This window comes from Triticum dicoccoides, chromosome 7B (assembly GCF_002162155.2).
Source record: "Triticum dicoccoides isolate Atlit2015 ecotype Zavitan chromosome 7B, WEW_v2.0, whole genome shotgun sequence".
NCBI lineage: Eukaryota > Viridiplantae > Streptophyta > Magnoliopsida > Poales > Poaceae > Triticum > Triticum dicoccoides.
In genome coordinates, this window is record NC_041393.1 from 669,004,580 (window position 1) to 669,016,760 (window position 12,181).

General features: G+C 42.4%; 1 non-coding gene across 1 annotated transcript; it reads left to right on the top strand.

Annotated features, from left to right (window-relative positions):
• The first annotated feature begins 1,031 nt into the window (after nt 1-1,031).
• Nucleotides 1,032-1,103, top strand: TRNAP-AGG. Its single transcript has one exon. It is a non-coding gene; the product is annotated as a tRNA-Pro (tRNA).
• The last annotated feature ends 11,078 nt before the right edge of the window (nt 1,104-12,181 follow it).

Sequence of the window (12,181 nt, forward strand, 5' to 3'; positions counted from 1 at the left end):
ACCTCTCATGAGCTCACCTTGATTGATTTTGGTAGCTCGAAGCGGCACTCGCTCAGAGGCGGCAATACTCCACCGTTCATATGCATGATAGCGGGAAAATCAAGATGTTGGGGAGGGCTAGGCCACTGCTGGCCACCTCCTACCTCCGCCACTACGGGCAATGCGCAATTAACGCAGTGCCATGGTCGTGGAGATGCAACATGGGATGAGGGAGTTAGAGGGAGCCGGCACTGGGGAGGTGACACCGTCACGAGTCACGACGTAGAAGGGACACTCGGGATAGCTGGGCGGCACTGGCATATTTAGTTGTGTAAACGTCATATTTACACCAACAATTCACTTTTTTTTCAACACATCAATTATAATGTTATACAGAATAGAATAGCTAAAATATAACTAAGAGAAAATTTGAGAAATGTATAGCTATGTGATATTGTAAATGGTGATATTTCTATGAATGTAATCAAAGTTAATTAAGTTCGACTTAAATAAACATAATATAACACATGTTCCAAGGAAAGAAACTCAAGTGGCGTGAGGTCATTGCCTGTATATATAGGGAGAGAAGCAAGTGTATGTAGATATTTGCCCGCAACGCAGTCAAAATCTGCATGCTATGCTTATCCTTTTGAATTGTTATTCCATGCCAACGCGCGGGCATTCGGCTAGTGTATATAGAAGGGCAAACTTGCTGATCCAGGGATATTTGTACAGATCGGGTAGGTTTGTTAGGCTACGGAGCAACGGAGATTACATACTCCCTTCATGCCAAACTATTAGGCGAACTTTTCTGAACTGTTTGTCAATCACTGTGAGTGCATGTCATGTAAGCTCGCATGATGGCCAGATCCACAAGAGAGGGTTTTTTTTTTTTGAAACAAGAATCCACAAGAGAGTTGACTGCCATCTCAGATTCAGGTCGTCGTGTTTTCTAGAAAAAAAGAAAAGATTCAGATCATCGTGTGGACAGCACTCACGCATGTATCATAGTAATATAATAAGTTTTTACTTTCGGAAAACAGAACATCGAAGGGCATTTGGTCTAGTGGTATGATTCTCGCTTAGGGTGCGAGAGGTCCCCAGTTCAATTCTCGGAATGCCCTTGATTTCTTTTTTGTTCTTTTTACCGAAAAAATGAATTCCTTCTAGATGCCATGAAAATCAATTTCTGCATGTACGATAAATGTAATCGGACGTCGATCATTTTTTGTTCTTTTTACCGAAAAAATGAATTCCTTCTAGATGCCATGAAAATCAATTTGTGCATGTACGACAAACAGTGCGTCGACTCTTTCTTGCTTGAGAGCAACGTTTACACCACACATACCGATCGGCATACATATGTGATGGGATCGATCTTCTTTTCGAGAGTCTTTTATACATACTTCATCATTGTCTCGATAATTCACACAGGCACGCGTGCCTCGTCCGTCCATGTTTTAAAAAATATAGGGTTTTTCTTAAATAAAATGACGAAAGATAGACCTAGTTTTTTCTTTCGATGGTGCAAATAGTGGAGAAATATTGTACTAGTCAGAACCAACAATATCTAACTCTGCCTTCAGTCATACTCCCTCCAGTCCTTTTTACTTTGTATATTAGCTTTGGTTGAAGTCAAACTTTGTAAGGTTTGATCAAGATTGTAGAGGAAAATATCAATGTTTTTAATACCAAATCAATATTATTACATGCATTCTATAATATATTTTAATATTAAATTTCTTCGGTACTGTAGATGTTGATATATTTTAATATAAAAAGTTGGTCAAAGTTTACAATTTTTTACTTAATACAAATCTAAAACGCTGACTAAAAAGGAAAGGAGGGAGTACTAAATAATGCAAAGAACCAGACATTCGCAGCAAATTTAGGAAACATGAAGCGGTGTCTATATAGGGTATCATTGTCTAGGTAGTATAGTGCATAGTAACATTAATTGGTAATGACCAAAACAACGGAGTAGCAACATGCTCCCCAAGATGAGTTATGTAACTTCTAGATCCTTGGCTAAACATGAACTCTTCCATAAAATACATGGAGTGAGCCTAGGTAACTAAGGAATAATAATAAGCAACACATAAGCATGGAGCCAACCAGCTTGTCGGGCCGTCCACTATTCTCGAAGTGCTACCAGAAAGATCTTGCCCATGGAGCAAATGTTAACTGGTATCAGCTAGCCAAGACATTTTCTACACCCAAGCATGTCGCATAATTTCAGTGGTATGACAGGAAACTACGGGTACCAGCACCGCCTGCACTTGGGATTTACCATAGTACACTTCAGAAGCTTAGTGCAATATAAGCATAGGATCTAGAAGGAGAAAGTTTTGGTCTATGTTCTTCAAAAAGAAAATTTAATTTAGCGATTGTACTTCCTTGTTTAATCTCCTCCTGGTAAACTTCGAATGAATTAATTGACCATGTTGCAATCCCAACAGAAAGGGAATACATGGTGCGCGACCGACTGGTCAGCAAGGCTTGCTGAAGAACACCATGACGGTTGTTAGGTCCACCCCCTCCAATGCTCTTCGGAACACCTTCAACATGGAGGATGTAACGGGAGAGGCAGAGCGACGTGGAGTACTGAAGGACGGAGGGTAAGCATATGGGGTTCGTGTATGTACAAGGGCCCAATCAACCGCAAGCCAGCACAATCAACCACAGGCCTCCAATTTTGCCATGAGAGTGGCGGACCTATAGGACAGTTTGCGGGTACTATTGCAGTGCTATATGGATCCAACGGTCAGGGATGATCAAATCACAAAATCAGACAGCCAGGAGCGCACAAGATGTGAGAGGGCTAGGAAGGGGTTCGATTTTGCAGTCGTAAATAAATCAATGACTGACGTTGAACTTTACTTTCTGAATCCACGAATTCAATTCAGATGTATCATGTCAGCCATGCAACCTGGAAAAATATTACCAACGCCTTATGAATCATAGATACAGAGAGCCATTTGAACCATTGGAACTTAATAGTCAACGAGCCTAGATAAATATCCACAGAAAACATTCAAATTCTTTAGCAGGCAATGTATGTGTCGGAAGAGAATAGGTAAGTTAAGGTGGAGATAGATTGGCTTAAATGATATGCGCATCAAGGACAATGCCGGCGGTCGTATATATAGAGGAAAAACTTGCCGATCATGGTCATGTGTTTAGTTTATCTTTACTAAATAATAAAAAAAATTGGGTTACTGGGCGTCCATCATGGCATTTTGCAGAAAAGTCTCTTTGTTTCAGAGAATTCATCCCGCAGTCCTGTTTTAAGTAAGAAAGAATCCTTTTTTTGTATTTTACACAAAAGCCCTTGTGTTTTCTTGAAATCAACCCGCTATCCGTATTTAAGTCACACCCAAACCGTTATTTTACATTTTCTGAAACCCCCCTGACCTTTTAGGTAATTCATTCGCGCATCATATTTAATTCAAACAAATGCTTTTCTAAATCATCCATATCTTTTAAACCATAACTCCGATTTGAACATGTTATATATAAAATTTGATTAGAAAAATATGTAAAATATGAATATGAGATTAATTTTACCTGTTAGGTATTTTTAAATATTATTTTGAAAGATATTTAAGTCAAACAAATGATTTTCTAAATTATCCGTATCTTTTAGACCGTAACTCCGATTTTAACATGTTATATATGAAATTTGATTAGAAAAATGTGTGAAATCTGAATATGATGTTAATTTCACATGTTAAATATTTTTTAAATATTATTTTGGAAGCAAACTTATAATTTATAGCGCATGATCCATTTTTCTTTCGTACCGGCGGCGGTCCGGATTGCAAATAAACACCCCACTATAACCATATAGGGGAAAAACATCGATAACAACACATGCATACCTCTGAAAAACGTCCTAGGGGAAAACTACAGATTTCTCATCGCGAGAGTGAGAGAAAACGAGAGCGAGAGAGGGAGAGGGAGGAGAGAGGGAGAGAGAGACGCTTTAGGATTAAGCATATTCAAACACATTTTGTTTTGTGTGAACACTGAGGCCATCGCCGGCGAGGGTGAGAAGGAGGATAAGCAGCAACACAAATATGATGCCTTGCTAAAATAAAGGAGATGGACCTACCGTTGTCTTGAGTGACGGTTGTTGGGTCAAGAGCGTGCGTTATTTTTTTTTTCTTCCGTTGCAACGCACATGCTCCTTTTCTATAGTTTATATAGAAGGGCAAAACTTGTCGATCGCGGTCATATGCTTATTTATATAGAAGGGCAAACTTGTCGACTGCCGACTGAGGGACATATATACAAGTTGTTATAATCACAACTATTAGTTCTTATCTACACAGGCACTCAGTTTGTTTTTTTAATAAAAGATAAGCTCTTCCATGCCTAACAAACCTATGAAATTTTACAATACCAAATTCGTCAAGAAATATATATTTTATGAATATATATATGGATTTGGAAATATATTAATAAAGAGAGGGCATTTGGCCTAGTGGTATGATTCTCGCTTTGGGTGTGAGAGGTCCCGAGTTCAACTCTCAGAATGCCCCAATTTTCTCTTTATTTTTTGTGCCCCAATTTTCTCTTTATTTTTTGTAAACATATAGAGAGATATCCTGCCCTGTCCAATGATTTTCTCTTTATTTTTTGTAAACATTCAGAGAGATATCCTGCCTTATCCAATGGAGGCCTGACGTAATCGTCTTCTTCATTAGAGCTCAATTGATTTGCTAGCTGCAATGCAATTTCCCGCGAACCAAGGCAGGCAGCCACGGCTTCCTAAGCACAGAGTCAAGTGAGCTTACCGCCTAGATAGGGATGAAAATGGAGTGGAAACATTCCGTTTTTTCGAAGGAAAAATGGAAACGGAGGGAAAATATGGAAACGGAAATGGAAATGAATTTTTTTTATGGGAAAATGGAAACAAAAATGGAACGGTGTTTTCCGGTGGAACATGCATAGAAACGGAATTTTTCGTTTCCGTGAATATTGAATTTCCGTTTTGATCATAAACATATGGCTGCTTTGTAGCCCAACCACACCAAAAACACACAATGACACACTGAGTAGAATGGATCATTTGAGGCCCAACTTCTATCACCACACATGTACTCAGCTTGATTCTATGTGCAATTGTCCAGTACTACTATAATCTCTACTCCTAATGGAGCAGTTGGTAGTCTCCGCCGGTCAATTTTCGTCCCACCACTTTCGTCCGGTTTTTTTCCGTAGGTTAACCATCGTAGATTTTTTTCGTCGCCTCCCCCACTTCACCGGTTTATTTTCACTTCACCCTCTCACACAACGAAAAAAACTGAACGGATCAGAACTTTCCATACTGACGCAAATTATTTAGTAATGTCTTTATGTAAAAGAATCAATCACAATCAATCTGTAAAGATCAAATCTAAATTAATTAATCTTCATAACGTTTGTTTCCTTCCGAATCACATCCATAACTTCCTTTCTTGTTTGGGTAGAAACTGTTTGGTAGCAGAGATTAGGAAGCTTCCTATGAGTGTAGTAATAGGAAGTATTGTTTTTCTTGATGATTTGTTTCCATGCATGATGATAGTAAATTAGGCCAACATTCACCACTATTTATCAACGTCATCAATCGTATCCATTCCTACCAGTTTTAAGGGAATCTGGTCGCTATGTATTTTCTAAGGGGATCCGCTCGCTAAGTCGTCGTCGCACGTTATTTTCACAAGCAATTCCCTTAAAAAACACAGTGTCCTACCTCGACTTCCCTACCTGGACGCCTCCGCTGCCGCCCACCGATCTCGCCGCCTCCCGGCGATCCCCTTCTCCCTCCCGCAGCTCGAGCGACCCACTTTTTTGGCCACAAGCACCGACTGCCTCTTCGCCCATGTGTCACCCCTCCTCTTCACCATAACCACGAGCACCATCCGAGGCGGAGCCGCGACGCCTCCACAGATGCGGCGAAGACACCATATCCAGTGGAGACGGCGGTGTAAATCTTCTACTCTGTTCCTTCCCCTGGTTACCGGCCTGGTCCACGCCCCCTCTGCTTTGTGTGGATCTGCTCATGTGCAGCAGTAAACTTATTTAGGTAGAACTATTCTTCTAGGCCTTTTTTTGTTACTTACAAATTGACTTTTTGAGCCAATGCTTACGGCATGAAGTATTACCTATAGTTCCTTAATCAATCTGCTTGTCCATCGTTTCATTTGGTTCAATTACTATTAGCAAGAACACATTGTGAAACCGTTAGCTTATGAATATGTGCTCTTCCTGCAATAATAACATTTGCAATGTAAGGACCGAGGCACACCCATGCATCAGGATGATGTGCACCACGTGGGAAGTAATACTAATATGGCCTAAGTGGATAATGAAATATCCAAAGATACACTTAACTGGATCAATTTTTTTCTCTGGAATTGTTCCTCATGATGCGCAGATGTAGATGCTATATTTTTAAATTTTCAAATCACCTATGCATGCCAATGTGAATCTGATCCTTTTCATTAGACAGTGTGTTCCCGTCAATCCATCCATGCACCGTACCGATTTTTTTACTCTATTCAGGTTGCAATTACGAACAAGTAGCATATGTATGCACTGAACTACTTGCATAAGACAGTGAAATACTTCTTACTCGCGTGAGTGGAATTTTGGAATAGAGAAAGAACATACAACAGAGATCACGTAATTAATTGATTACATAAACCGAGATCACGTAAAACAAGTTTGATAGCGTGTGTGTGTGAAATAGATGGATTATAGTCCCGTACCCAATAAGATGGATATGTGTGTGTTAGAGAGAGGGAGAGGGGGAGAGAGAGTCAGGAAGAGGGAGGGAGAGTGTGTGTGAGGATTTGATGGTAAAAAAGGTCGCCAATGTCGTAATATTGAACTCTTAAAGTTAATGTGGCCCCGTTGCAGCGCACGGGCGTTCTTCTAGTACTACGTAAGCTGTTAACACAATGATATTATTTTGTAGCCATGTTAATTAACAATTCAGTAAATTTGTTTGTGTTTGTGTGTATTTCTCTATGATTCAAAGGGGTTTTAAGTTCCGGTCAACACCCACTTATGTTTCCGTGTCTGCTTTGTATTCGCTCCGTGTCCGTTTCCAGTAGTATCTATTTCCGTATTCATTTCCGGGGTTTCTGTATTCGTTTCCGCTTCTGCAAAAGAATATGAAAACAAATGTGGTAGCACTCAATTCTGTCCGTTTCCGCTCCGTTTTCATCCCTATGCCTAGACAACTCCTTCCTTATAACATACACATGAGGCCTGTGCACCTCCAGGAGGTCCTATGTTCAAAACATACACATGAGCACCCATCTCATTATCTAGGTCCACACATCCCTCTCTCTTTTGAAGCACCCACACCTCTCCACGCGATGCGTTCTCTTGGTCTCTCTCCCATCCAAAAAAAGGCACACCGCCATGCTCGTCTTGCTACCCCCATCTATTTAGTTGTCTCTCTACAACAAACAAGCATTCATCTCTCTCTCCGCTATCTCTCTCTACCACACATAACCTTACACCCCCTAGCCAGCCGTGCTGTCGAGGTCTATCTAGCTCTCTCAAAGGCAAACAGACGTTGTCTTTGTGTCCCTTCGTCGCACTCATACTATCGCTCTCCCATTACCCCAACATCATAACCTTGTCGATCCTGACGTTACACGCACCCCACTCTCTAACACACACACACACACACACACATGTACACACCATCTCTCTACCATTCGGACACTCCTCTCTCTGCGACACACACACACACAATCTTCCAAACACGCATATGTGCCTCTCTTGTTACGTTTCTCTGCCATTTTGCCGTGGTGTTCCAGGTGGCGTTAATTGTGAAACTATTCCATGTTGTTTCAAATGAATACCAAACTCGTAACTCAAATATTCTCCTCTACGATCAGATCGTAGAACCTCTATTTTCTTGTTACGATGATTTTCCACTTCACTCTGAAATTCTTTGAACTTTTCAAATGTTTAATACTTATGCTTCATCAAGTAGATATAACCATATCTGCTCAAATCATCTTTGAAGGTAAGAAAAAAATGATGCCCGCCACGAGCTTCAATACTCATTGGACCACATACATCGGTATGTATTATTTCCAACAAGTCAGTAGCTCGTTCCATTGTTCCAGAGAACAAAGTTTTAGTCATCTTGCCCATGAGGCACGGTTCGCAAGCAACAAGTGATTCATAATCAAGTGATTCCAAAAGTCCATCAGCATGGAGTTTCTTCATGCGCTTTACACTGATATGACCCTAACGGCAGTGCTACAAATAAGTTGCACTATCATTATTAAACTTATATATTTTAGCTTCAACACTATGAATATGTCTATCACTACTATCGAGATTCAACAAAAATAGACCACTCAGCAGGGGTGGATGACCATAAAAGATATTACTCATATGAAGAGAAAACCATTATTCTCTGATTTAAATGCATAACCGTTTCGCATTAAACAAGATCCTGATATAATGTTCATGCTCAACGCTGGCACCAAATAACAATTATTCGGGTCTAAAACTAATCCCGAAGGTAGATGTAGAGGTAGTGTGCCGACCACGATCACATCGACTTTGGAACCATTTCCCACGCGCATCGTCACCTCGTCCTTAGCCAATCTTTGCCTTATCCGTAGCCTCTGTTTAGAGTTACAAATATGAGCAACAGAACCAGTATCAAATACCCAGGGGCTACTGCGAGCATTAGTTAAGTACACATCAATAACATGTATATCAAATATACCTTTCACTTTGCCATCCTTCTTATCCGCCAAATACTTGGGGCAGTTCCGCTTTCGGTGACCAGTCACTTTGCAGCATAAGCACTCAGTTTCAGGCTTAGATCCATACTTGAGTTTGTTCTCTTGAGCAGCAACCTTTTTGTCGTTCTTCTTGAAGTTCCCCTTCTTCCGTTTTCCCTTTTTCTTGAAACTAGTGGTCTTATTGACCATCAACACTTGATGCTCCTTTTTGATTTCTACCTCCGCGACCTTTAGCATCGCAAAGAGCTCGGGAATAGTCTTGTTCATCCCTTGCATGTTATAGTTCATCACAAAGCTTTTGTAGCTTGGTGGTAGTGATTGAAGTACTCCGTTAATGACACTATCATCAGGAAGATTAACTCCCATTTGAGTCAAGTGATTGTGGTACCCAGACATCCTGAGTATATGTTCACGGACAAAACTATTCTCCTCCATTTTATAGCTGTAGAACTTATTGGAGACTTCATATCTCTCAATCCGGGCATTTGCTTGAAATATTAACTTCAACTCCTGGAACATCTGATATGCTCCATGACGCTCAAAACTTCGTTGAACTCTCGGTTCTAAGCCATAAAGCATGGCACACTGAACTATAGAGTAGTCATCAACACGCGTCTGCCAGGCATTAACAATGTCTGCAGTTGCGTGCGCGGGTGGTACACCTGATGGTGCTTCTAGGACATAATTCTTCTGTGCAGCAATGAGGATAATCCTCAAGTTATGGATCCAGTCCGTGTAGTTGCTGCCATCATCTTTCAACGTAGCTTTCTCTAGGAACGCATTAAAATTCAAGGGAACGATAGCACGGGCCATTGATCTACAACAACATAGACATGCAAAATACTACCATGTACTAAGTTCAGGATAAATTAAAGTTTAATTAATCATATTACAAAAGAACTCCCACTTGGATAGACATCCTTCTAATCATCTAAGTGATCACGTGATCCAAATCAACTAAACCATGTCCGATCATCACGTGAGATGGAGTAGTTTTCAATGGTGAACATCACTATGTTGATCATATCCACTATATGATTCACGCTCGACCTTTCGGTCTCAGTGTTCCGAGGCCATATTTGCATATGCTAGGCTCGTCAAGTTTAACCCAAGTATTTTGCGTGTGCGAAACTGGCTTGCACCCGTTTTATGTGAACGTAGAGCTTATCACACCCGATCATCATGTGGTGTCTCGGCACGACGAACTGTAGCAACGGTGCATACCCAGGGAGAACACTTGTACCTTGAAATTTAGTAGATCATCTTATAATGCTACCGCCGTACTAAGCAAAATAATATGCATAAAGGATAAAAATCACATGCAATCAAAATACGTGACATGATATGGCCATCATCATCTTGTGCTCACGATCTCCATCACCGAAGCATCGTCATGATCTCCATCGTCACCGGCATGACACCTTGATCTCCATCTTAGCATCGCTGTCGTCTCGCCAACTATTGTTACTACGACTATCGCTACCGCTTAGTGATAAAGTAAAACAATTACATGGCGATTGCACTGCATACAATAAAGCGACAACCATATGTCTCCTACCAGTTGCTGATAACTTTGTTACAAAACATGATCATCTCATACAACAATTTATATCACATCATGCCTTGACCATATCACATCACAACAAGCCCTGCAAAAACAAGTTAGACGTCCTCTACTTTGTTGTTGCAGGTTTTACGTGGCTGCTACGGGCTTCTAGCAAGAACCGTTCTTACTTAAGCATCAAAACCACAACGATATTTCGTCAAGTATGTTGTTTTAACCTTCAACAAGGACCAGGCGTAGCCACACTCGATTCAACTAAAGTTGGAGAAACAGACACTCATCAGCCACCTATGTGCGAAACACGTCGGTAGAACCAGTCTCGCGTAAGCGTACGCGTAATGTCGGTCTGAGACGATTCATCCAATAATACCGCTGAATCAAAGTATGACATGCCGGTAAGCAGTATGACTATTATTGCCCACAACTCTTTGTATTCTACTCGTGCATATAACATCTGCGCATAGACCTGGCTTGGATGCCACTGTTGGGGAACGCAATAATTTCAAAAAAACAATTCCTACGATCATGCAAGATCTATCTCTAGGTGATCCATAGCAACGAGGGGGGAGATTGTTGTCTATGTACCCTCGTATACCAAAAGTGGAAGCGTTATGACAATGCGCTTGATGTAGTCGTACGTCTTCACGATCCGACAGATCCTAGCACCGAAGGTACGGCACCTCCGTGATCTGCACATGTTCAGCTCGGTGACGTCCCACGAACTCTAGATCTAGCTGAGGTGACGGTGATGATGAAGTTACCGGCGCAGGGCTTTGTCTAAGCACAATGACGATATGGCCGAGGTGGAAATATGTGGAGGGGGCACCACACACGGCTAAAAGATCAACTTGATCAACTTGTGTGTTCTAGGGTACGGTGCCCCCTACCCCCGTATATAAAGGAGGGAGGGAGGAGGAGGCCGGCCATGGGAGGAGGCGTGCCAAGGGGGGGCAATCCTACTCCAAGTAGGTTTCGACCCCCTTTCCTATTCCAACAAGGAGAAGGGGGAAGGAGGAGGTGGAGAGAAGGAGCGGGGGTGCCGCCCCCTCCCCTTGTCCAATTCGGACTAGGGCAAGGTGGGGCGCGCGCCACCTCCTAGCCGCCCTCTCTCTTATCAAATAAGGACCATGAGGCCCAATAGCTTCCCGGGGGGGTGCCGGTAACCCACGGTACTCCGGTTTTATGCGAAACTTATCAGGAACACTTCCGGTGTCTGAACTGTTGGGGAACACAGTAATTTCAAAAAAAATCCTACGATCACGCAACATCTATATAGGTGATGCATAGCAACGAGAGGGGAGAGTGTTGTCTACGTACCCTCGTAGACGGAAAGCGGAAGCGTTATGACAACGCGGGTTATGTAGTCGTACGCCATCAAGATCCGACCGATCCTAGCACTGAAGGTACGGCACCTCTGTGCACTACACACGTTCAGCTCGGTGACGTCCCACGAACTCTAGATCCAGATGAGGTCGAGGGAGAGTTTCGTCAGCACGACGGTGTGGTGACGGTGATGATGAAGTTACCGGCGCAGGGCTTCGCCTAAGCACTACAACGGTATGACCGAGGTGAAAATCTGTGGAGGCGGGTACCACACATGTCTAAAAGGTCAACTTGATCAAATTGTGTGTTCTAGGGTGCCCCCTGCCCTCGTATATAAAGGAGGGAGGGAGGAGGAGGCCGGCCGTGGGAGGAGGCGCGCCAAGGGGGGCAATCCTACTCCAAGTAGGTTTGCCCCCCTTTCCTATTCCAACAAGGAGAAGGGCGAAGGAGGAGGTGGAGAGAAGGAACGAGAGGGGGGGCGCTGCCCCTCCCCTTGTCCAATACAGACCAGGGCAAGGGGGGCGCGCGCCACCTTCTGGCCGCCCCC